The 24,780-nt window shown below is 39.3% G+C and overlaps 1 long non-coding RNA gene across 7 annotated transcripts in view; it reads right to left on the reverse strand.

Annotated features, from left to right (window-relative positions):
* The window catches only part of LOC102152672, a 240,956-nt gene that overhangs the window by 106,954 nt on the left and 109,222 nt on the right, over positions 1 to 24,780 (reverse strand). Inside the window, exon 4 of one of the 7 annotated variants that reach the window (XR_005355131.1) lies at positions 10,142 to 10,237. The exons of 3 other annotated variants lie outside the window; for them this stretch is intronic. This is a non-coding gene — a long non-coding RNA (uncharacterized LOC102152672). Of the gene's footprint in view, positions 1 to 10,120; positions 10,244 to 19,372; positions 19,498 to 24,780 lie in introns of those variants that run through there. 3 more of the 7 variants (XR_005355130.1, XR_005355135.1, XR_005355138.1) reach the window with 3 other exon arrangements.

Genomic DNA, 24,780 nt, shown 5'->3' on the forward strand with positions numbered 1-24,780 from the left:
TTAAACACCTTTACTTACTTTCTTGTTTGTTTTGAACCCTGTCTAAAACTGTTCTTATTATATGGCTCTTAAAATTGTTCCTTCTCTTAACTCCCCAGTGCCTGTTTAAGGCAGCTTCATTCTGTGGTCCCTCAGGCTAGAAACTCAGAGTAATTCATAACTGGCTGCAGCTTCACCTGTGACTCTGCCCATCTTGCCTTCTGCAAGAGCATTCTACATTCCTACAGCCACTGTCCTTGTTAAGATCCCTCCTCCCTGGGTTAAGCATCTCCTCCCCCAAATCTTGTCTATTTATTGAGACCAAGTTATTCATCTTAAAGACTGCTTTCAACCTAAATATTACATTCTAGGATAGCGTAATCCAACAACAGTTTCTATGATGATGGAAATGTTCTATATCTCTTCTGTCCAATATGGTAGCTACTGGCCATATATAGTTATTGAGCACTTGAAGTGTGGCTGATGTGACTGAGGAACTGAGCTTTTTGCTATTTTATCTTATTTTATTTTAATGGACTTAAATTCAGGCAACCACATGTAGCTAGTTGCACCATATTGGAAAGTGCAGTTCTATCTAGGCAAAGTGATCAATCCATTCACTGTCTCTGGAATATGACTTGCTATTTTCCTCTCTTCACATATCCATAAGAGAAGGAACAGTGCCTTTTTTATTCACCGCTGCATCCCCAGTGCCTAGATAAAGGCTTCACATGTGGTAGGTTCCTAAAGATCAACTTTCAATGAAGAAATTTGTCTCTTCCACCTAACTATCTCTTCATTATTGTAAAAGTTGTGCTAATGTTTACATTTTTCAAAACACCAATAGCATGTGGTATTGTGTACCTCATTTAGCATATAAAATACAGTATAATTATATTGTTAAATGTATTCTGATATGCTTTGCTTTTGATTTTTCAAGTTTATTGAGAGCAGAGACCAAGTCATATAACCGTTGAATCCCACAGCACCAAACACTGGACACCACATGTAGCTAGTGCACAGTCACTATTGGTTCAATAGACAGTTTCCCTAGCTCCTTTATGCCACTGAAATCTCAGGGCACTGGCATATCACATTCCCTCTAACTGAGGCTCTGGCTCATCCTAAGAGGTACGCTTGACCATACTTTGTCCTGACATCCAAGAAAACAGCAGAATCTCACAAAACTTATGTTTCTTCTCTCATTAATTATGTGACCTAACTATATTTTCTTATACAGAGAATCAAAATAATCATAATTGTCATATCGAATCCCCCAAGCTATTTTGATTTAATATATGTGAGTATTTTATAAAATATAAAACGCCATGCAAATACAAAATATTTAAGTCAACACTTAGCTGAGGCATTGAGATTTTAGGCAAATTACTGGGGTAAAATACTAGGCCAGGGTGACTGGGTGACAGGCACTAAGGGGGGCACTTGATGGGATGAGCACTGGTGTTATACTATATGTTTGCAAATAGAGCTTCAATAAAAAATATATGTAAAATAAAATACTTATATCCTTAAAAAAATAAAATAAAATACTAGGCCATTTTTTCAACAAATATTTATTGAGCAAAATCACTCTGCTAGATACTGAGAAATCAGTAATAAATAAGAGCCACATGGTTCTATACTTAAAGAGTATCATTGTAGTGCTAGAGACAATTTTAAACAAGAAACATAACAAATCATGTAATATTGTGACATGAAGGGAAATGCAAGGTGTTATATGCGTGTATGAGTATAGGAGGAATTAACTAGGTAAAGCTGGGCAAGGAAGAGCATTTCAAGCAGATAGGACAGCATGTGCAAAGACCCTGGAGGGTGAAGAAGCAATGAAAGACCACAGTAGCTAGAAAGCATAAGTCAGGAATAGTGGGAACAGGGGCACCCATCGGTACCAGGAGGAAATGAGAGATAAGGCTGGAGAGATAGGTAGGGGCCATCAGTTTGAGCCTGTAGGATGGTGGTTTTTATCCCAAAAGCATTGGAAAATCACTGGAGCATTTTTAAAAGGTACATAATATGAAATGATTTGTATTTCTTTAAAGATTTTTTTATTTATTCTGAGAGACAGAGAGAGAAAGAGAGGCAGAGACATAGGCAGAAGGAGAAGCAGGTTCCCTGAGGGGAGCCAGATGTGGGACTCCCAGGACCCCAGGATCATGCCCTGAGCCAAAGACAGACACTCAACCGCTGAGCCACCCAGGCATCCCTGATTTGCATTTCTGAAAGATTCCTCTGGGAGCACTGCAGAGAATGAACTGGACTACTGCAAGAGTAAACACAGGGAGAATATTGTGAGCAAAAACAAAAAGTTCATGCGGTAAACTAGGCTAGAGGTGGTCTCAACAGAAGTGATCTTAATTCAAACTATGGTGTTAGCAGAGAAAAATTAAATCCATAAACGTACAGATGCAAGAGATTTGTAAAAGAGTAAAACCTCAAGACTCCTTGATTGATCCTCTATGAATGAATGTGAAAAAGTAATAGTAACCATAAGAAAGCACTGTAACATAACACCTACCATCAAGAGTAGTAGTAAAGAGCTGACAGTTGAGCCCATGCAGCCTGGCCCGAGGGTCTATTGGAGTAAACTTCAACACCTCACAGCTACTCATAACAGGAACTTTCTACTTCCCAGCTCTAGGCACTAAGACAGGAATGCTGTATGGAGTGGGCCTGGATATAAGAGAGCCACAAGTTTGTTTTTGGAGATTTTGAAGATGCAGTCCCTGTGAGATGTTCAAGTCATCAGACATACCAGTCTGGAGCACAGAAGGAAATTCTGGGGTGGAGATACAGAGAGTTGTTTATAGATAGGTGGTAACTGAAGCCATGAGTTTAGATCAGACACCAGCAAACTACAGCCCTACAAGCCATAGTTCTTGTAAATAAATATTTATTGGAATACAGCCAAGATCATTTGTTCACCTAACATCTGTAGCTTTTTTCTTACTACAATGGCAGAGTTGAGTATCAGCAACAGACAATTTACCATCCATGCAGCCTAAAATATTTATTACTTAGCCATCTATAGAAAAGTTAGCCAACACAAGTTTAAATGACATCACCTGGGGAAAGACAGTATAATGTGAAAAGAGAATTTGACCACCATGTTGGGGCTCTAAAGCTGAGGAAGAAATCAAGGCATGATGATGGCAAGATTGACTGATACTCTGTTGAATCAGAAGAGTTTGATTCTTAAGCATAAAACTGACTTAATTATCTTACAATTAGAACAAACTGGGATGCCTGGGTGGCTCAGCGGTTGGGCATCTGCCTTTGGCTCAGGGCATGACCCTGAGGTCTGGTGATCAAGTCCCACATCGGGGTACCTGCGAGGAGCCTGCTGCTCCCTCTGCCTATGTCTCTGCCTCTCTCTCTCTCTCTGTCTCTCATGAATAAATAAATAAATAAAATCTTAAAAAAAAAACAATTAGAACAAACTTCTTCATTTTTACATGGTCATTAACACCAGATTTAAAAATTCTCCCCCTTTGTAATCAATGTAAGATATTCAGCTTCAGTGGAATGCAAATATTGAATTTTACTTAGAGATTTTGACATCATAATTATTAGCTTATAATTATCCCTAGTAATAAGAAGTATCTAGCTGTTAGTGCTTCCTCTGTACTTGCCTTGTCCTGAGGGCTTACAATTATTTGAGTCTTACAATAACCTCATGTCTCATGCATTGTCATCTTCCTTACTGGGTAAATAAGGAATCAGAGGCACAGAGAAGTCAAGTGAGTTACCTGAAGTTGAACAGTATTTAGTAAAAGAGCAAGAAGTCAAGCTCAGTCCCCTATACTATACTTCCTCTCTGGCAAATAAATAGGAATATTTTACATATTCAATTAAATTTAAATTATACCTGTATTTGTATTAGATTTTACACTTCTCAGAATACTTGTAATTTGAACTTCACACAGTTTTACGAAGGTAGACTAGAGCAATTTTATTATTCCCTCTCTATGATCACACATGGAGTTTTAGATGGAAAACTAAGGCACAGGAAGATCAGTTATCCCGACTTAAGTTCATGAGGTTGTCAGTGGCATAGCCCAGACCAGAAGTGGAGTCTCATTCCTTTCTCTCAGCCTTTTTTCCTCAGGGGAAAATAATAATGCTCCATAACCCCAAACTAACATAATGTTTCTGCACTTTCAATTTTGATCCCAAGAGCCATAAAGTATACTGCTCAACTTCCCCAAGATTTTCCAGGAAAAAACAGTCGGATTTTTCAGATCAATTGACACCAGCCAACCCAAAAGGCAGGGAAGATATTTTTTTTAAATGGCTAACTAGCAGTTAGTTTAAATATCTTAACTTAATATTCTATTTTTACAAAATATTTTTACTTCTCAATATATAAGATATTTGCTAAGGGTTGTTTCCCTTGATTATACTAAAATATATTTTCAAATGACAATTTCCAAATAAGGTATCTTTAATAAAGCTACAGTGACATTTTCGTTTTGTTAGTAATTACTTTCCTGTGTTTTACCTTTGTGGGCAAGAGCTAAATGCTATATATATTTTTTATATATATTATATATGTATATATTATCTCCAGAGGCAATCTACTAAGCTATTCCTTTTTATGTTTACCAAAACACTGCCAGAGTAGAAAGATATCTTCTCAGAATAATTCTAAGTTTCTGAAAATCTGTCAAAGCCCTCTAGACAGTCCTGGCCTCACCTTACAGGATGCTCAATACGGCATTGTTGTTACCTGTACATTCTACATACCAAGAAGAAACAAAACATGTTTTATAACCATCAAAATCAGATGAATGTTCTCAAACATTTGGATTTAAAGTTTAAGACAGAGGTTGTCTTTCTGACATGTAAGAATGGTGCATAAGGTATAGAAGCTTATTCCTCATCTTCTGCAAATTCTGTGAAAATGAAAATTTTAAATGAGAAAGATAATACTCAAAATCAAGCAGGAGAGGGGACGTTAGTGGATGAAAAATCTTGACAAATTTTATATGGCAGCCTGTACAGAAGAGCAAAACCTGCCTTTGCAAAGCAGCCAAAGCCACAACCTAAAGGGCACATAGTTAGCCACACCATTTGGAAATAAGTTACCTTGTTCAACAGAGCCTCAAGGAGATGCAGGTATTGGAAAAGCAGTATTAAGGCTTCATCCTCCACCCTCTGCCCAGGACACATATACCCAAGCGCCTCCCCAATTCACCCCACCACACTTGAGCAGGAAAATGGAGGATTTTTTCCTCCTGAAAAAGCTAAATGAGGGAAACCTGGGATCTGGAAGCATGAGCCTTAATAGAGAGCAGAAGTGCATCATGGGCTACAGGAGTATTCATTCAAACATGCACACAGCATGATCAGACCCTTGGCCCCTGACAAAGGCAGCCCTCTAGTTGCCGGAAATTTCAGCAGAAATTGAATAGCTATAGAGAAAAGGCCTCTGAATCTGATCCGTTAAATTCATCCAATGAAAAATCCAGCTCCCTACTAGTTACCCAAAGTGAAGCCTCCCAGCTGGCAATCCTACCCAAGTTCACAGATGTGTAAAAAAAAAAAAAAAAAAGCCCAAAAGAGGAAGAGAATAAAGACAAATGAGGCAAATAGAGAGAATGCAGCTGAAAGATACTTTAAAAACACGAACATCCTCAGAGAAATACAGAGCATTATATTACATCAATGAAATGTCATCAAGACGTTACAGTAAATGAAAAATCAGAAAACAAAAATTCTTGAAAAGTAAAATTATAAAAGGCATACAAACCTAACAGTTAAGTGGAAATGGAAGAAGTCAATTAGATACAGAACAGAAAGGGAACATCAAATAAACCTTTATTGTGTATCTCCCTGTCCTAGATATTGTTCCAGGTAGGAGGAATATGAAATAAACAAAAGTTCTGCCCTCATACAACTTATATTCTCACAAAGAAATAAAATATGTGAGAAAAGAATAATATTTGAATCCCAGTGACCAAACTTCCAAAAAAATATGAATTTCAGAAAGAGTAAATGGAAAGAAACAACAATAACAACAACAAAAAAAAGAGATGGAATAAAATTTTCAGAGAAACAGTACAGGAAAGTTTCCAAAATTAAAGGATATAGGTCTCCAGATTAAAGGAGCTAACAAATGTCCAGCATAACAGGTCAGAAAACCAAATATGGAGATTCCCTGAAAGCTTCTAGATCTAAGCAATGGATTACATTTAAAGTAAAAGAATCAGAATTCTCAATAGAAATAATGAGCAATAGAGAAATAATGAGAAATAATTAGGGTTAATGCCTAAAATATCTTGGAGAAAATTATTTTTAGCCTAGATACCTATAAACAAATTATCAAGTTTATATGATAACAAAATAAAGATATACTCATATGGTTGAGGACTCAAAAATATTAACTTTCACACACACTTCCAAATATTACAAATGAAGACAACAAAGATAAGGAGTCCAAAAATAGGAGAGTTTCAAACCATAAAGTTCAAGACTGATGATAGTATAAAAGGACTAAATAACAACCAGTCCAAATTGAAGGGCCCCAGGAATATAATTGTGAATGTTAGAGTGTAGACTTTAAATGTGAACAAAACTCCAGAGAACACAGCCATAAATTTCCAGCAATAATTCCTATAATACATCAAAAGCACAAACCTGGGGATCCCTGGGTGGCTCAGCGGTTTGGCGCCTGCCTTTGGCCCAGGGCACGATCCTGGAGACCCGGGATCAAATCCCACGTCAGGCTCCCGGCATGGAGCCTGCTTCTCCCTCTGCCTGTGTCTCTGTCTCTCTCTCTCTCTCTCTCTCTCTCTCTCTCTATGTCTATCATAAATAAATAAATCTTAAAAAAAAAAAAAAAAGCACAAACCTACTCTGAAGAAGACATACATACTAAAAATTATCTTTATGGGCAGTCCAGGTGGCTCAGCAGTTTAGCACCAGCTTTAGCCCAGGGTGTGATCCTGGAGACCTGGGATCAAGTCCCACATCAGGCTCCCTGCACGGAGCCTGCTTCTCCCTCTACCTGTGTCTCTGCCTCTCTCTCTCTCTCTCTCTCCCTCTCTCTCTCTCTCTCTCTCTCTCTGTGTGTGTGTGTCTCTCATGAATAAATAAATAAAATCTTAAAAAAAAAGATTCCTATTATAAGTCCTCCACATTTTTAAAATTTCTCTTATACCTCAGAATTATCCACAAAATTCTATTTTATCCAAATCATTTTCCATTGGTCATTAGAAATCTGGCTTGCAAAAACATTTATACATGCCAAGAACTTATAGCACTTAAAACTGTGACTTTTAACCGTTATCACTTCCACATCACTATTAGCTGGTAAATTTTATCAATCTCTATTAATATTATCTTAATTTAAAGATAGATCTTTGACAAACCATGAGAGACTCTTAACTCTGGGAAACAAACTGAGGGTTGCTGGAGGGGAGGTGGCTGGTGGGGATGGGTGATGGGCATTATAGAGGGCAGATGATGGGATGAGCACTGGGTGTTATATACAACTATGAATTATTGAAAACTACATCTGAAACTAATGATGTAGTATATGTTGGCAAATTGAATTTAAATTAAAAAAAGAACTGCAAAAAAAGATGCATCTTTGTACTTGCATTTGGTTGTCAGATTTTATGGATTTATTATTCTTCAAAAACATGTGCATGAGTTAATTACAATCCATATTAGAAAAGAGAAAATAAGACATTGGACAATAAGTCAATGTCTTATTAAAATTAAGTCAGGACAATGAAATATATAACTGGAGTCTAAAGATTTGGTTTTCTGTCAGTACCATTAAAATGTGGAGCCTTGAAAATCAGCCAAACTTTCCAAATATCAGGCTCCTGGCAAAAGCTCATTAAGCACCTACTGCACAGAACACAGTGCAGGAAACACATGAGGAAAATGTTTGAAGCATGGTCCCTCCTTCCCTAAGAAAAACGTCTATTGGGAGATATGAGACATGTATGCCCATGAAAATAATTATGTGATATAAAGTCCATGAGATTAGTTTCAAGTGAATAATACAGTCAAAACATGTAAAGAGGACTAAAAAAATTTCTGGCGAGGGTGCTCAGAAAAGGTTTTGTTAAGATTCAAGCAAAAATTAAAGAGTAATATGATTTTTCTAAATATATGATCCAAGTATTCAATATAATTCAAATAGGATATCATTTATACAAGTTTATCTTGGCTATGTTATTTAGCCACCTTAAAGGTCAAATTAGGTCAATCACCATCATTCACCAAATTAGATCAATCACTGTCAATCACCATTTTTTAGCAAGGAATTGTTGAGGCAACCTTTCCCTTCCCTTTCACTGATCATTCTTCCCTTTCCCTGCCCTCAATCCTTGTTCTATTCTATCTCCTCACCCCCAAATACCAAATAAATGAATCAATTGCAAAGTTGTTTAAAAAACAAAATAGCACAAGTATTCAAGGACGTTATCCTTGCAGGTTCTATTACAGATTTTCACATGGATACAGTAGAGTTAAAAGTGCACCTGCATATTCTGTAGGGTTTCCACATTTCATTATAACTATACGAATTTTTTTACACTGAATTTCACACAATAGTGCCAGCTTGAGTTCTTCCAAGTTTACCATAGACCAAAAGACCTCAGGAAAGAGCCTACAAATGTTAAGAACTCCGTGCTTTATTTGGGAACCTGCTTTGGCACATTTAATATCAGCCCCCAGCCCCCCAAAGCAGGTCCAGTGTAGAGGCATATAAACGTCATCTGTCAAACTTACTGTGGCTACCAGTTCAACAGCCCAGTTGAAAGAAAGCTGTTAGTGGTAGTAGGGGTGTTAAAGTACCAGACATCACAAATCCAACTCTTTCAAATGTGGTTTTGTTCTCTCCTTATGATTGTCGTCCTGAATCCTGGATTCCCAGAGCAAATGTTTCTTAGTTAAACAAATTCATTCTAAATCCAGTTGCTGTCTGTCTCAGGGACCATTTCCCAAAACACGGCCAAGTGTGCTGCATCAGGCCTCATGACATTTCTGACCCCAAACCAACCACATCAGCTTACCATCAGATATCCATCATGCATGTGTTGGTAGAGCTTTCAAGGGGGCACATGATCTCTTGTCAAAGGGAAGTCTTCACTCCAGAAACTTTTTAATGTTCTCTCATCCTATCTTTGCTTACGTGTACTAACATGCCCTTGGCTAATGTTAAAAATGTTTTATCCAGAATTGCATCTGCTGGTTGTCATGGTTCCCAAACTAGCAGTCTCTTTGTTGCTTCAATACTATTATTCTTATTGATACCTGATATGGAGGATGATGAGATGGGCAATATTAGAGCTAACCATGAGAAATGCTAGCATTCTGCCCTGCCCATCACCCTTGTTGGGTAAAATTCCCAGAGAAGTGCTTTCACGTGGAACCCTAGCCAATTAAGGAGACTGAAGCACTCCTTTATTGCTATCTGGACTTGTAACCCACACCCCAAGGCTAGACCACTGGGCTCAGTCTCAGGCTCTGATCAGGACCTTTCCTTTTTCCACCAAATCCCAATCTTGTGATCAGAAAATAACTGACCACAGCTACAAGCAACATTCCCAAACATCCAAGCCTCCAGTCAAACAAGAGCAAGTTGGATGTGCAAGAAGGGGCTGAGCCTAGTGGCCTCCAACAAAGATAACAGGGCACATGGATCCTTGACGTTTTAAGCTTGTGAAGTAGCCAACCAGAGTCTTGGAATGTAGTGATCTCTACAGTTGAGAAAAGGAACTAGGAGGGAGAGAAAGATTCAGAACTTTCCTGTCCTTCAGATAACTTACAACTACCTTACAAAACTTGGTATGATATGTGAGGAATTTCTCCCCAAGAAATCATAAGGTTTTTGAAAGCAGGAGCCAATAAATAAATATTCCTTGAATTTCTTTGAATCCTACCTTCAGGAGCACTCACACAAGACTGGCTATGAAAAGAAACATTCATGGATCAGATTTCTTAACCAGCCTGTGGCCTGATTGATGCCACCTTGATGCCCCCCAAGACCTTTCTGATCTCATTTTTCACTTCTTTGTGTCTAGGCTTTACTTAGTACATCGTGCTGCAGTTGCAGGATCCTGTGGTGGTTTTGCCAGATGGTCCTAGGCCAAATGAAACTTACTGACCACAAGCTGGTACACACCATAATCTTCCTTGGGCTCCTGCTGATACATGGAGCATGGTGGGTATGCAAAGCCACAATCCTCTGGAGCACATGGAACTTTGCACTGGGAATCTCCTGTTGCTTTCACCGAACAAAGACACAAGAAGATTCAACAATTTTATATAAGGGCCAACAATTTTATATATTCTCAAGTTTAAAAATTACAACAATAAAAATAGAGTAAGATAAGGAAGTAACCATCAATTTGCCCAAAATGACCGTAAGCTTAAGTCTATTTAGCAGTTGCAGAAGGATCAGTCATTTGTGGAACAGAGATTTGTGTTCTAGTTCTGACTTGTCCACTAATTAGCTATTTGATTTCAGGCAGCTTGGTCCATTGGGTCTCTGCTTCCTCATCAGTAAATGAGGAAGTACAAAGTCTAAGGTCACTTTCAGCCTCATAAATTTACTAATTTTGGAAATAGTCCAGAGTTTTAGTTAGAAGGGTAATAAAATAATTTACTTCATGAATTTCAACATTTAGAAATATAAATTGGTTGTTCAGATGAATACTCTTGGCTACCAAGAGTGAATAGTCTCTTCTATCATTTTATTCATGTAAAGTTAAAAACATTCAAAGTCTGCACAGAGCAATTTTGTATGAATAATTTTAATTTAGTTTTTTTCCTTTATTTTCCTTTTTAGAAATAAGAAAAACAAATGGTGGGAAACACTAGTAATGTGATACTAAAATCAATGCCAATAACAACATTATGATTCTGACTGTAACCTTAAGTCACCCACAAGCCACGTAAGCTGCTCATTCTTAGAGCACTAAGAAGCTTTATACATTTCATGCAATGATGGAAATTCACAAAAATTGTACTGATATTAACTTCTGCATTTCTACTGTTGGTGAGGTTATTTAATATATTTAATCTACTGCATTAATGTGGAGGAAGTTTGACTAATATAATTGTGCAATATGTATTTGGAGAGATTAGTTTGGGAAAATGGCCTTTCTAGATATTACACCTATTTAAAAAAAAAAAAAGGTATTATATGTTCTCCTGAAGAACTAAAAATTAGGCTTAATCCCTAACAAAAGTATTTGGCTTCTCTCTAAAATAATTATCTAATTAAAAAAAATACTATTTCATCTACCCTAAGTGTTCTCCAACCAAATCTTCCAGTACTGTTGGGGAGATCACTTTATTCCTGGCTGCCTTCTTCTGCCAGACATTGCCTTTGACATCTCTGACATCTTTCCATCACTGCTGCAGGGGGAAAGCATGAAACGTGCTCCAAAGAAACTTGGGGCAGTGCAAAGTGACAGCAAGGGGAGCAAACATTGTCACACAGTCCCAGAAAGGCAACAAGCTCTGCAGGAGTGCAGGAGCTGTAGCAACTTACATACTTTTTATTGGCATGCATACCATAACTTAGAGGCACTGACTCTATTAGGAATTAAAATGTTCTCACCACTGCTCTGCTCCTTCAGGCCACAGTAATGTTGGAGGCTTATTTTGAAAATGTACTTCAGCAGCAAACTCTGGGGAAGGGAACTATGTAGGGGAGGGGGTCTTCATGCAAAGTCTGCACCATCAATAAGAAAAATGGGTAGCAGAAGCTGGGGCTACCTTGGGGATATGTACAGTTAGAGAGGATGGAAATAGGGTAGGAACTGTTTTATCTCTGATTCGATCTCAGGGAAAATGACTAGGTAATAAGAAGAAAATTAGAAGGGTCCATAGAAAATGGCTAGGAACTCTTCTCAAATAATACCTGAGGGACAATCCCCCCTGTAATCCAAATGTCTCTTGATATCTTCAATTCTAAGAAAACAAAGGCATGTACATATGCACAGAACTCAAAATTTTAAAAGTACATAAAGTATAGAATAATGGGAAAAACAAGAGCTTCTGGCATTAAGATAGGCCTGGGGTCCAATCTTTCATCCACACATTTGCAAACCCAAACAAGTATCCTCAGCTCTCTGAGCCTCCATTTCCTTTTCTGCTTCCTTTCTGTTCTGATCTGATAGGCACTGACAGGTGGTGCACACACGCAGGGCTTTCACCAGGGGAAGGCAAGGGCTTAGTGAGGATGGTGGGATCCATCTCAGTTGATGCCCTGTGGTGACAGGAACAAGCCTTTCAGTTTGAAGGATGTTACCCAGAGCCTGGCAGTCATTCAACCCACTCCCAAGGCTGATGGGTCAGGCAAACTCACCCCCCCCCCCCCACCAATCACCACCACCACCATTGAAATGTTGTTTGCCCTGCCTTTCACAACCCACAACCTTATATCAGTTTCCTGGAAGGTGAGTCATGGTAACACAAGAGCACACAACAGAAATTATATAAACTACATTTCCTTCTCCAAAACAGATTAAGAGGTGCAGTGTTGTGGACCTATTCAGATTGTCCGTTCGTGCTAAAGGGCACACGGAGGAGCTGGGAGGTGCCCAGCCAAGCAGAGGAAGCTGCACCAGCATTGACCTCATTTACCCCATTGACCTTCTCAGACTTTGGATCAGGAACCTGGCCAGGAGTGTTATTCTCACAGGGACCCCATTGTTTTTTCTATCAAGTCAGGGCCTGCTGTTCTAAGGATTTCTCCTGCTGTATCTCATTTTGGTCTCTGAGGAATCTATTCTCTGACAATGTGCAATGCAAAATTCTCCTCAACAGGAATCAGAGTTGCTGCAGACTGACTGGCAGCCTCCCTGAGAAACTGCCAACCGGGCCAGGGCTTTGATAACAGATCATGAGAGGCTGGAATCAGAAAGCTTGAGAGCCAAGCTCAGCTCCTTCCACCAAGATGGACCTCTGTCCAGTCTATCCCAATCTAAGAACAGTGTCCATTCCCCCAATGGACATTCGCTTACAAATAATCTTTCCCAGCTTTCAACAGTGTCCCAGAGCACAGTCCCACAGAGCACCTTTCAGAGGACCCTGAACCCCAAGCCATGGTTTCACTTCCTGCTGCCTGCCTTGGGAGACATGGCTGGCCAGGGAAAGGGGCCAGGGAAGAGAACTATGCTATTCCGCACACTCTGTCCTTGACCAATCAACTGAGAATTGTCTGGTTTCATAGGAATGTTTTGTGACAACAGCCCACAACCTGAACAGTCCCCTCACAAAAGGGACTTTTGTTGGCCATGTCTAGCTGCTGTTTTAAGCTCTACCTTTACTCCTTTCACTGTTCCTTCACCTGCACCCCCACTCCCAGACTGAAGTCTCCTCAGGGGAGCCTTTCCTGATCACTCTTGAAAAAGTTTGGCCTGGGTCTGTTCTCCCTCAAAGCTTCCTTCCTCACATGCCTGCCACATTCCCTGGCCTCTGTTAGTGCATTCCCAGAGACAGGGTCTGAATCATATTTTTCTCTGAACCTTTCCACCCACCATAGTTCCTGAATTAAAATCTAAAAGTAATTAAGCATCTGTGTTTGACATTTTATGCATTCGAACATTTGATTCTTACAATGATCATTCCCCAGTTTACAACTTGGGGAGACCCAGACCAAGTTAAGTAATTTGTGCAAGAGCACCCTGTGACTGATTCCAGAGTGGGATGTTTCCACTAACACCTGTAATTACACGTACTTGGTAGGCACACAATAAATGTCTGTCAAATTAATAAATAGATGCATAAATGTGTTTAAATGTTATCTACCTACTACATAGCATTTCATTTAATATAAATTTTCTTAATTTTAGGGAAACACCCAAAGAGAATAGAATTGTTCAGATATGATTACACAATGACTTTTTAATAAGGTCAAATGTAAGAGTGTTACTGATGAATAGCTCCCTTTCTTGCAGAGGAATATAACAAGTGGGACCAATTGTCAATTGAAGCAGAAAAAAATTTCTCTACTTGGAGTAACCACTCAAGAAAGATATTTTGGAATCCCCATCCCAAGAGATTTTCAAAGAAGATAATGTAGAAACCAGCTGTCCTGAATGGATTAGTCATTGAGTGAGTCTTGATGTCCATGGGTAGGTTGTTCTAATAAGAAGCCCCCTTCAAGAGTGTCATTCGCCATTCATCATTGGTACCTGAGGCCTGAGGTAGCAAGCCTCTCACCTGGAGACAGTAGGACTTCGTGGAAAATTTTGGAGCTGGAGTTCCACCACAGACCACACCTGGTGCCATTGTACAGGTTAGTTCTGGACATCATTGAGACATAGCATTTTGAATTTGTTTTAAAACATCAGCCTTCTCTTCCCTCACAAGCCTGTTGTCATGCCCTTCTCTTACTCACCTCTCTCCTCATTCTTTTCTTTGATCAAATTCTTCCCCACAAGAAATTTTTGCTGTTTACATACAGGGTAATAATTTGCTATAGTATCTGCCTTTTAAATACCTCTCTTCCAGAGCCCCTCTGGCCCCGTGGTCACTTATGACGTCTTTGAGCACCAACCAGCCTGATCTATTCAAGAATGCTTCCCTAACTTTATGCCTTATATGAAACACATCCAAGTACTCTCTTCACACACTCAAGAAAAACGAAAACACACACTCTTTATCTCTCTGGTAATAATTTCATCTTCTAGGCAATTGGTATTCATTTAATCTTTACCTTTATGAATAGTACCTACATGAATCCTCGTGTAGGTACTATTGGTACCACAATTGGTAATCAAGTTTATAAGAGTTCATCAGAAGCTTTTATCCTAAACTGAGATCATAATTAAGCACTATCACAAAAGTGCCTAGTTTGAGTCTGATCTGGTAACAACTGAGCTCCCATTTTGAAGTGAATTTATGTAAATATAAATGGTTATATCTTTAAAGCAGGAAAGATAAGAGGTGTATCTGCTGCTGCACGCAGGAGCCATGCTCCTAGGAGGGGCCCACTTTTCCTGTAGGTGTAATCGTGGCTGTCTAATATTAACGCTGTACTGACACATTTACTCTAACTTTGAAGGACCTTATTGAAACATAAGTTGGAGTTAGCTATGCAAAGTCTCACTGCAACCTGCACATTTTTAGGACCAGTTACGAGAAACCACTACAAGTGTTTCTCTGGCCTCTCATGTCTCTCTTCCCTACCACAGGGCTCTCTGGCCACAAATGACCTCAGGACTCAGCAGCAAGCCAGACAGGGAGAAGCACAGCCCCAGCAGCTGGTAGTTGTTAGGCAAAGCAGTGATAAATCACTTGTTCTACTGTCCCTGTTAAGGCTCTGAATTTGTAATATATGTACTGGCAAGTCCCAGCTAGGATATGTTTAATTATTTATAGCTGCTGCTAGATTCAATTTTTATAAGACTTGAGCATATGTATAAGTATTCTACAGTCAATGAAGCAAATAAAATAATATCAGGTTGAATATAATGCAATGGAGCTTTATTACAATTTAGAAAGAAAAGCTTTCTACATATTTAACCAAAGTCCACTGTCTGCTATCAACTACTGAGTCGCTCAGTGCTTGGCTTCCCAGTACAGCTACAGCACAACATGAAACAGAGTTAGAACAAGCATCCAGTAGCATGAGTGAAATGGAGCACACAAACTTACAGCAAAGCAAAGTGTGGAATTTTAACTACAGCAATACTGGTAATACCCTCTTGGGCCACAGTTACTGTCTGAAATGATGAAACCGATTCTTCCAACAACTCAATCTGCATGTTCCAATGTCTAAATGATGGTTTCTTGCTTTCTATTTATTACTGTGTGGTGAAACATTGCTATTTGAATCCTTGGCATCAATGGTTATTGAGCACTCCACATATTCTACTATTTCTAAAAACAAAAATTTCTTAAAGGGTAAGCATCATTTGTTTTAGAAATTCTGCTTCGAAGATGAGAGGGGAAAAGGAATGACTTACACAAATTAGGTGGGTACCTATTTCTAAAATGTTTCTGGTCACTAGCAGTTCATTTTTTTGTTTACCATTCACTTTCTTAAATTGCTTTATTTTACCTCTTCAATCTGTGACTAGGCCCAAGACCTAGAAAAAAAGTAAACACTCTATTAGTTGATTCATTTTTTTCCCTTCCCAAATTCACTGAGCATTTACTATACGCAGGACGCTCTGCTAGACAATGAAAGTTCAATAATTAGCTGGTCCCCACCCTCAGAAGAGGAGAGAAATATAAGAACTTGAATCAGTAGTTGCCGCATCATCATAGAAGCATTTGGACAAGGTACTATGACGGCCAAAACAACAGAAAGTAACTAGCTCTATGCAGGGTATTAATGGGATCATCACTCTAGAGATAAATCATCAAAAATGAGTAGTTCACCTGGCAGATAGGGGTAGGGTAAATCGGTCTAACGGAAGGAGACACATGAGAATAGCACTGAAGGCTGGATACCAGAGCACATACTCAAGGACACACAGGTGTGCGCTCCTGAAATGTTAAATGCCTACTGTGAAGCAGCAAAAGGTGATAGGGGCAGAGCCAGTATGCAGGGCATTACACACCATGCCAGACATTTGAATCTTAACCCTGAATATGAAAAGGAACCTTTGCTGGATTGTAAGCAAAGGGGTAAAACACTCCCATTCGCATTTGAAGAAGGAGGGGCTAACAGTAGTATGCAAGGTGACGGCAGGTAGGAGACTACCACAGCAACCTCAGTGGTAGCTGGAAAGGGCTCACACCAGATCACAACACAGGTGACAGCAAGAAGGGAGTGGAAAGTAGAACTCAGCTCCCTTACTTTTTCTATGACTCGTGAGTTACATCCTGGGTAGAAGAGAAAACAAACTTTTGAATGAAAAACAAGTCTTTTACGGTTTAAATATTGTCTTTAAGGTTCAAGATTCAACTCCCTATCAGCACTGGTTAAATAGTCTAAATAAGTCTATCCTTTTGGGGAAATGTTGACTCTCCAACATAGGGTCTAGGTGGATGAGGTATCCTACTGCCTCCTGCCCTTGGAGTCATGGCCAATTGCCCTTTTGCCACAGAAAGAAATGATCCAGAGGCAGGTAGGTGGGCAGACAAAATGAAGAGCATGTGAAATTCTCCTCTGACCACCTCTGCTTTCTCAGTTACACAGGAAGCAGGACTATCAGCTAAGTGAAGACGGAAGGAAAGGGAAGAGAGGAGGCAGAGTTGTGGACAAGGGCCAGGAGGATCAAGGAAATGTGGCCTGACTGCTTCACACAATAATGGCCACTACAGGCTTGTGATCATAAATTGACTTAGCCCAGTCAGCCTGGGCATGTGTGTTTCTCTGGCCACATTTAGCTACTCAGTAAGCACCAGATAAGTAGAAATTGGATTTAAGCTGTGTTCAGTTTTGCAAGGTAAGTCTAGAAGAGATGGGAAAGGAATAGAGGATGAAATAAGAAAGTGATTCTAATGATTAGCTGGTATCTAAGCTGGGCACTTGAGAGGAAGGAAGACAGCAAGGGGATGAGGGGCAATAGGACAAATGAACAGTTTGGTCCAAGTATTGTTGAAGACAGGGTAGGAAAGGAAGCGGGTGGAAATAGAAGAAGGATGTGGCTGGAGACCAAGATGCTTGACATGGATGTTATGGAGATTATCATTGCTGTAGGTTATGACTGCAGAATAAGAGGCGGACATGGAATCAGAGTGAGATCTTTGGAGAACTGAGACAACAGAATACTGAAAGGACCATTTGTGAAGATATTTAAATCGCCACAAATTAGGGTAATAATTGTATTGAAAGAGCAGCAGTGAGCCATGAGAGCAACCCCAGGGTTTGAGATGACTGCAGCAATAGTAGAGCAGTGACAGGACATTCAAATCGAGGGCTTCTGAGAAGGCCAGAGAGGGAAGAGAGAGTCAGGAAGTAGTGATGCAAAGAGGAACAAGGTGATAGCCAACCCCACACAGAGGCCCAATGTTAGAAGTGGAGACGCAGAGCAACTTTTTGAAAAAGCAGCAGGGAAATGAAGCATTAGCTTCCAAGCTATGAAATGAGGCAATAGTACCAAGAAATGTGCTATTTATCTGAAATATTTCTTCCTGCTCAGCAGGCTGCCTTATTCACTATTTGCAAAGATTTTTTAAAAGAGTGATGATTCTGAGGCTCTTTAGACAAAATGTGTTAAGTGTTAGCTTTGTGAAGAAGGACGTTGCTCTTAGCTCAGAGCAAATGTGAGAGTCTGTTAACACTAAATTGTGCGTACTGTATTTGTCTTCAGAGGCAAGAAATCTAGAGTGACAGATCAGAGTTTTCCATTACCACTCACTTTAGTCTTTGTCTTGAGGAAATATAATAGGCAGCTTGGAACAGTGTACTATTGTTCACATTATATTGGTGGGAAGATTAAGCTCTTAATTAATCAGGGAATGGTAATTGATAATTATAAGTCCCTGAAAATAGTCATGATCACTTATAAGTCCATGAAATTGATAATTGTCTTTTTCCCTGAAAATGATCATGATTGCTCATGAGTCTTTTTGTAATGAATGCTGAATCATTGTTCACCTGCCTGGGAATGAGATCTCAGGATTTTCTCAATGTGGAAGCCTTCCCATTATTCATATCAGCCTCCTCTTTTGAGAGGGAGATTTCCAGATTTAAATATACCTGGAAGAATAAAGGAGCAACAGGGGGAAAAATTAATGAAAAGAAAACCAAACTTTTCAAGCAAAAGTGATTCGAATTCAATGCCCAAAGAAACCTGGTGGCAAAGTCACTTTAAAGATCAGAATTCAGAATCACAATATTAAACCTTGTTCTTAACTCTTCCCTCACTGGCATCATCTTTGTGGGAAGAAAGAAAAGAGGAGAGAAAGGGAAGTAATGACAAGCATGAATACAGAATAACTGCCAACAAGATTTTTAAATTCTCCTCCATTTCCTGACTTTAATGGTCTCAAGTTAAGGATTAACTTTATCCATGTTCTTCAAGTTATTGTTTTCCCAAAAACCATCTTTCTTGGCTATGTTGAGTCAAAGAATGAGTCAGAGAGTTCTTTCAAGTCACAGAATCTACAGTGCATCTTCAGCAGAAAAGTTCCTCTCCTGGCTGACCTGCTATTACCCTGGTGGTAAGAGCATTCACATACATCCACATAAATGAGACAAGCATGTAGCTGTATTTAGCAAACACAGACAATACTAATGTGTGATGTCATAGCATGAACCGCAAAAATGAAAGGTTCACCAGGAGAATTCTCCTGAAGAGGTCATGTAAATTGTCAGTACTAGACATGGTAGTTACACGATGCCTTGATCAGCCATTGTACTAATGTTTATTCAGACGGATGTAGAGGAAGAACTATTTATTCAGCCAACTGCATTTGCCTGTTTGGTCAGGCAACAGTTACCTTGGATTGTGAGACAAACTCAAGAGCTGTTCAGATTACCCTGACCGGCTGAACTAGAGCTCTGGCTAACTGTGTGCAGCATGTTCCCAGTGCTTGGTAGAATCAATGCAGGTGCACTCAACAAAACTGAAACAAGACAATAAAGATTTGCAGGACAGTTAGGTAAAGTTATTAGCTACTTAATAAACAATGACAAAAGATTATTTGCATTATCAGAAGCAAAGTCACCACAACATTTCTTTGAATAGCAACTTCTCCTGAAGCAATTTAAAACTTAGTTTTCAAAAAATAAAAAAAATAAAATAAAACTTAGTTTTCCATTGAGAACATTTTATTAACTATTATGGGAAATGAAACATCCCTGTAACTAAGGATTAGCCTGTTTTAATATCCCCAGTCCCACCTCATGCCAGCGGATTTGGAGAAGTGAGTTGAAACAAAGGCTGAATTTCCTGGTCCCTTTTTTCTGCAAACACATAAGAATCCTTCACTCAAACACATTCCCAGTTAAGACCATATAATCTTTTCACACAGGGTTTGTTCAAGTATACCTTTTAAAAGGGAACACATTTGGTTTGAGTGTCGCTACTCCTCTCATCTTTTGCTCTCCTTTTTGTCACTCTTGTCTCAGCTCTCAAAGCTCCCTTGACTGCCCCTAACCAACAGACAGGAACCCACATGAAGGTCTCCCATGGCCCCATGCATGCTAGCTCTTCAAAACTTATCCATCCTCTTTCTTTCAGCCCTAGTGTCTATAAGTCTAATTTTAGAAACAAATCCAATTGTGGGTATTAATGGATAATAATTTTTATAGCATTACTTCTTTTATGTAATATGTTTGCATTTAAAGTTGACACCTGCTAAAGTACTGGAAACCAAAGTCCTCCAGATCACTGGAGCTGAGGATTTTCTCAATGTGGCAGCCTTCCCACTTACTCAGATCAGCCTTCTTTGAGAAGGAGATTTCCAGATTTAAATATATCTGGAAAAATAAAGGACCCATAGCAGGGAAGATTAACAAAAAGAAAATCAAACTTCTCAAACAAAAGTGATTGTTTGCCATCTCTCTTCCTGCTCCCCAGACTGTTGAAGACCCTCCCATCGGTAATCCAGAAGGACACCCCTTGTAGGGTCACAAGCTCCAAAGGATATGAAGCTGCCATGCATATCTCATGAGTCACATGTAATTTTTCATGCGTCTTACACTCACTGATGCCCACTAAACTGTGATAAGGACTGACATAGTTTTCTTTATCATACTGTGACTCCAGCCCAGATGAATGAAGGTTAATTTTGCAGGAAGCAGCAACCCAAAAAACCTCTCTCCTCATAAGAGATTGGCATGTATAACCACTAGGATGGAGCATTAAGGGTTAGAAGTTCAGAACAATCCCAGAGAGGTAAGTTTTTTTTTTTTTTTTAAAAAAAGACTTATGAAGGGAAGTTGAATGAAAAACTGTTGAATAAAGAAACACCCGATGAAGGTGGTTCTAAGTGAAAGCAGCAGATATTGGAGGACTGATGATATGAAGCAAAAGTCAAAATGGGATACCACCAAGAAGTCATTCCTTAGAGGACGTCTGGCACCAGAAACAGAAGATTGAGTTCAAAGCATGTAACTCAGAAAAGAGACTATGTAATCAAGGGGAACTCAGATGCAGAGTCAAAATAGGGAGAGATGAACAAGTCAGGAAATCTAAGAATAATGCATGGAATAGCTTATGATACTATTCAATTATTTGTATATTCAAGAAATATTTCTTAAACTATTATTATATATCAGAAATTGCTTTAGGAATATGTAACATAATGGTGAAGAAGATGTACATAGCCCTTACTCTCATGAAGCACATAATCTATCAGGGAAGATACATAATAAAATAAGCAATAACTATAAAGGAGACATAGAGGACACTCTGGAAGAAACACAAAGCACCTAACCACTCCATGTGGGTGGGAAATAGGTGAGGTCAAGTGAGGGTTTCCCAGAGGAAGTAGCAAATAAGCACAAAGATTAGGTCAGAAGTTCTCAATTCAATTAGATCCTTGCCCTCTTTGCTGCTAATACTTCACAGCATACTCCTTAATATGCTGAAATGAAATTAATAGGTAATGTAACCATCCTATATGTATAATTTAATCAAAATTATTTCTTTGCTATAATAAAGGAAAGAGCAAAAAAGCAAAAAATACATAATAAAATGCATTTCAGTATGCAAGTATATTGCTCATTTAATCAGGAGGTCATAAAATCAGCATGAAAGTGACAATCTCGAATACAGACTGCTATCAAGATTTCTAACCTAAAACCATGAGGCCATTGCTATCATTGGAGTGATTTCTTCTGTGGATGATGAATAGGAAAGTTTAAAAAAAAACAGAATTCTATCTTCCTTTGTTTTGCACAGATGAACAGGGAGTGTGGGCCCGGTGACACCTGCCCTCAGACTTCAAACCTCCAAAATGGTGAGACAATAAATTTCTGTTGTTTTAAGCCATCCGATTTGTAGCACTTTATTACAGTATCCCAGAAAACTAATAAACTTCCTATTGGGGAAGTCCTGCCCCAGCCAGGGCTACATGATGAGTAGGTCAGCCTGCCTCTGGGTCCCGTACTAGCCAGCTTACTTGGCTATCAATCCTAACACCACATTCTCCAACTTTGCTCTTTTTAACTTAATATTTCGACCTGTATCTGTCCCACCTAGCTTAAATTCTCAAATTCTTTAGATCCCCGAAAGGGTCAGGGGTTGGGAACCTTTCAGAAATACCAATGGCTAAATACGTATACCACAAATCTCCACATTGTACAGAATCTCTTTAGGGACAAAAATTATCTTTTCAAGAGCACATTTCTTGTCATCATACAACTTCCCTTGGTATTCCATACATTTTGCCAATAGCACTGCTAAATGAAAAGTTGATGAAAGAAATAAAATTATTGAAATCAAGCAGCTGTTGAAATAATGAGTGCTAGCCACAACTGCCATACTGCGATATATAACCTAATCTCTAGGCTAATGTTAGGGTAAAAGAACTTGGTGTTTCAAAGTGAGAGTGAACCTTAAGGACAATGTGCAGTGTTCTGTCCACAGAGTGGCAGGACTAGATGGGGTAGGAGGTACTCCTGCAATCCAAAATGACTGCATCTAGAGATGGGGGATCCATAAATTAGCAAAGAACAGAGATAATTTTCTGATTCTAAGGTCAGTTGCCTCTCCAGTGCACCAAATTGTTAGAGTGAAAATAGAGAAATAACTTCCAGGAAAAGCATTTCCGTTTTACAGGGCATGTGACTTATTTATAAATGGTTGCTCTCAGATCTTCCTGCAGCACCAGGAAATGTGAGATGTGGATTGCTCAGGCTTCTAGTGAGGCTGACACATCAGGACGGGGCCGAGAAGAGATATCAGAAACCTACACTGACCACAGAAAAAGAAATCAGCAGGGAAATGTGAGTCCATTTGTCTTCTGTCAAATTTGAAGATAATATCTATTCCTTCTTCAGAGGCATCCTCCATAGCAAAGTGGGAAAAACTGTGGCTCATTGCTCTGCCCACAATGGCCCACTGTGTTTCTGCATCTCCAACCCTGGAAACAGAGCTCTCCAGGATTCACATCTGGCTACAGCATGGGTGAAGTGTGAACAGGTAGAGAACAATTCTATTCATCTCTGGGAGTTACTCTTACCAACAGAATAACTCTGAAACTTCTAGGGAAGCTCAGCAGATGTATTTCCTAACTTTCGTGTCTCCATAATAAAGAATTATTGGCAGCACAACATACATGTATGTTTCAGTCTCAGAGCTAGATATGGTTGCCAAGTGATCTGAGAACAAGTACTCTGTGTTTTGTATACTTTAGCTTTTAAGAACAGATATCCTTCCAAGGAAACAATTGTTCAACCATTTAGAAGTACCCAAGTACCTGACCTCTTGAAAGTGGAAAAAGTGAACCTGTAATGAAACTTAAGAATGCATTTTGCACCCTTCTCACTGCTCCCATCATTCCCTAAAACAAGCAGAGATCTGAGAGAATCTAACAAGTCTATGTCCATAGTCCCTTAACTGTCAGCTGGTTCCCTATAGAGCGTGTAATAGTTAATGGCTCATCTTGAAATGGATTTCAGCTGGGAGTTAGCACAGACTGAATTTAGACACTTCTTGGTTTAAATATGGCCTCCACTATTCTAAACTGTTTGATGAGATATTAAAGCTTTCTGAAGTTCCAATTTTTCATCTCTAAAATCCAAATAATAATATGTATTTCCAGGAGTTATTATGAAATTAAATAAAATGTATGAGAACAACTACCTTCTGTAGTTTTGAAATGTACCACTTATTTGCCCATGCCTTAGTATCCTTGGAGAATAATCAAGCACAGGGATGATGATGGTGGTGGTAATGACTATAAACGAATATGTAGCATGTACAACCTGCTAGGCACTATTCTAAACTCTCAATGTATATTGATTCACCTAATCCTCACAATGGCCCTACAAGGTGTTCTACAGATAATGAAACCAAGACCCAGGGAAGTTAAGTCACTTTTTCAAGGTCACATAGCTAGCAAGCAGTACAGCCAGGATTCCATTCCAGTCACAGGGGGTCCTTTGCAGGTAGTTGCTACATAGTCTGCACTCTTAATCATGACACATATTGCCTCTTGCAGTTTGATGATAACCATAGGTCTTTGACTCCCAGTTTCTTCTTTTAAATAAGGTTCTTTAGTCTCCTTTTTTCTGTTAGATTGAAGAAAGTGCCCCTGCATGTCTCTTGCAATCATTGGTCTAGAATTCTCCAGAGGTCTGAATGGTTTGTCCTGTCTTTCTTCCTCATCTGGAAGCCCTCCCCTCCCTCTCTGGGCTCCAACCACACGGGTTTCCTTTTGCTCCTCACACAAAGCATACTCTCTCTTCTGCATGGAGCACTCTTTTCTCTACCTTCTTTTCCTTGAATGCCCTCTATTTATCCCTCAGGTATCAGCTCAATTGTTATCTTCCCAAAGGAAGCCTTTCTCGACCTCCTTGACCAGATGGCCTTCCTCATATGCACAGCTCCATGGACCTCTCCTGAACAGCACCCATCCATGAGAATAGAGGCTGTGTGCCTTTTTTGCTCTTCGTGTGCCCACAAAATCTAGTCAAATGCCTCACACATAGCAGGAGCTCAATAAATATTTGCTGAATAAATGAATGAAGCTTGTTCTGTTGCTGAAAATGGCCAGCGATGTTAACCCTCTCATCGCTTCTAACTTACCTCTGCTACTCCCACTGGGCTCAGAAACCTTCAGAGAGCCCTTGGAAATACAGAAAGTGTCCTTCTATTATAGTAGAGGATTTAGGGGTCACTTCTCTTTAGTTGTTCAATATACATATAACTCAAAATGCTATGATTGCAACCCTTAGCT

The sequence above is a fragment of the Canis lupus genome, chromosome 2 (assembly GCF_011100685.1).
Source record: "Canis lupus familiaris isolate Mischka breed German Shepherd chromosome 2, alternate assembly UU_Cfam_GSD_1.0, whole genome shotgun sequence".
In the NCBI taxonomy this organism is placed as follows: domain Eukaryota; kingdom Metazoa; phylum Chordata; class Mammalia; order Carnivora; family Canidae; genus Canis; species Canis lupus.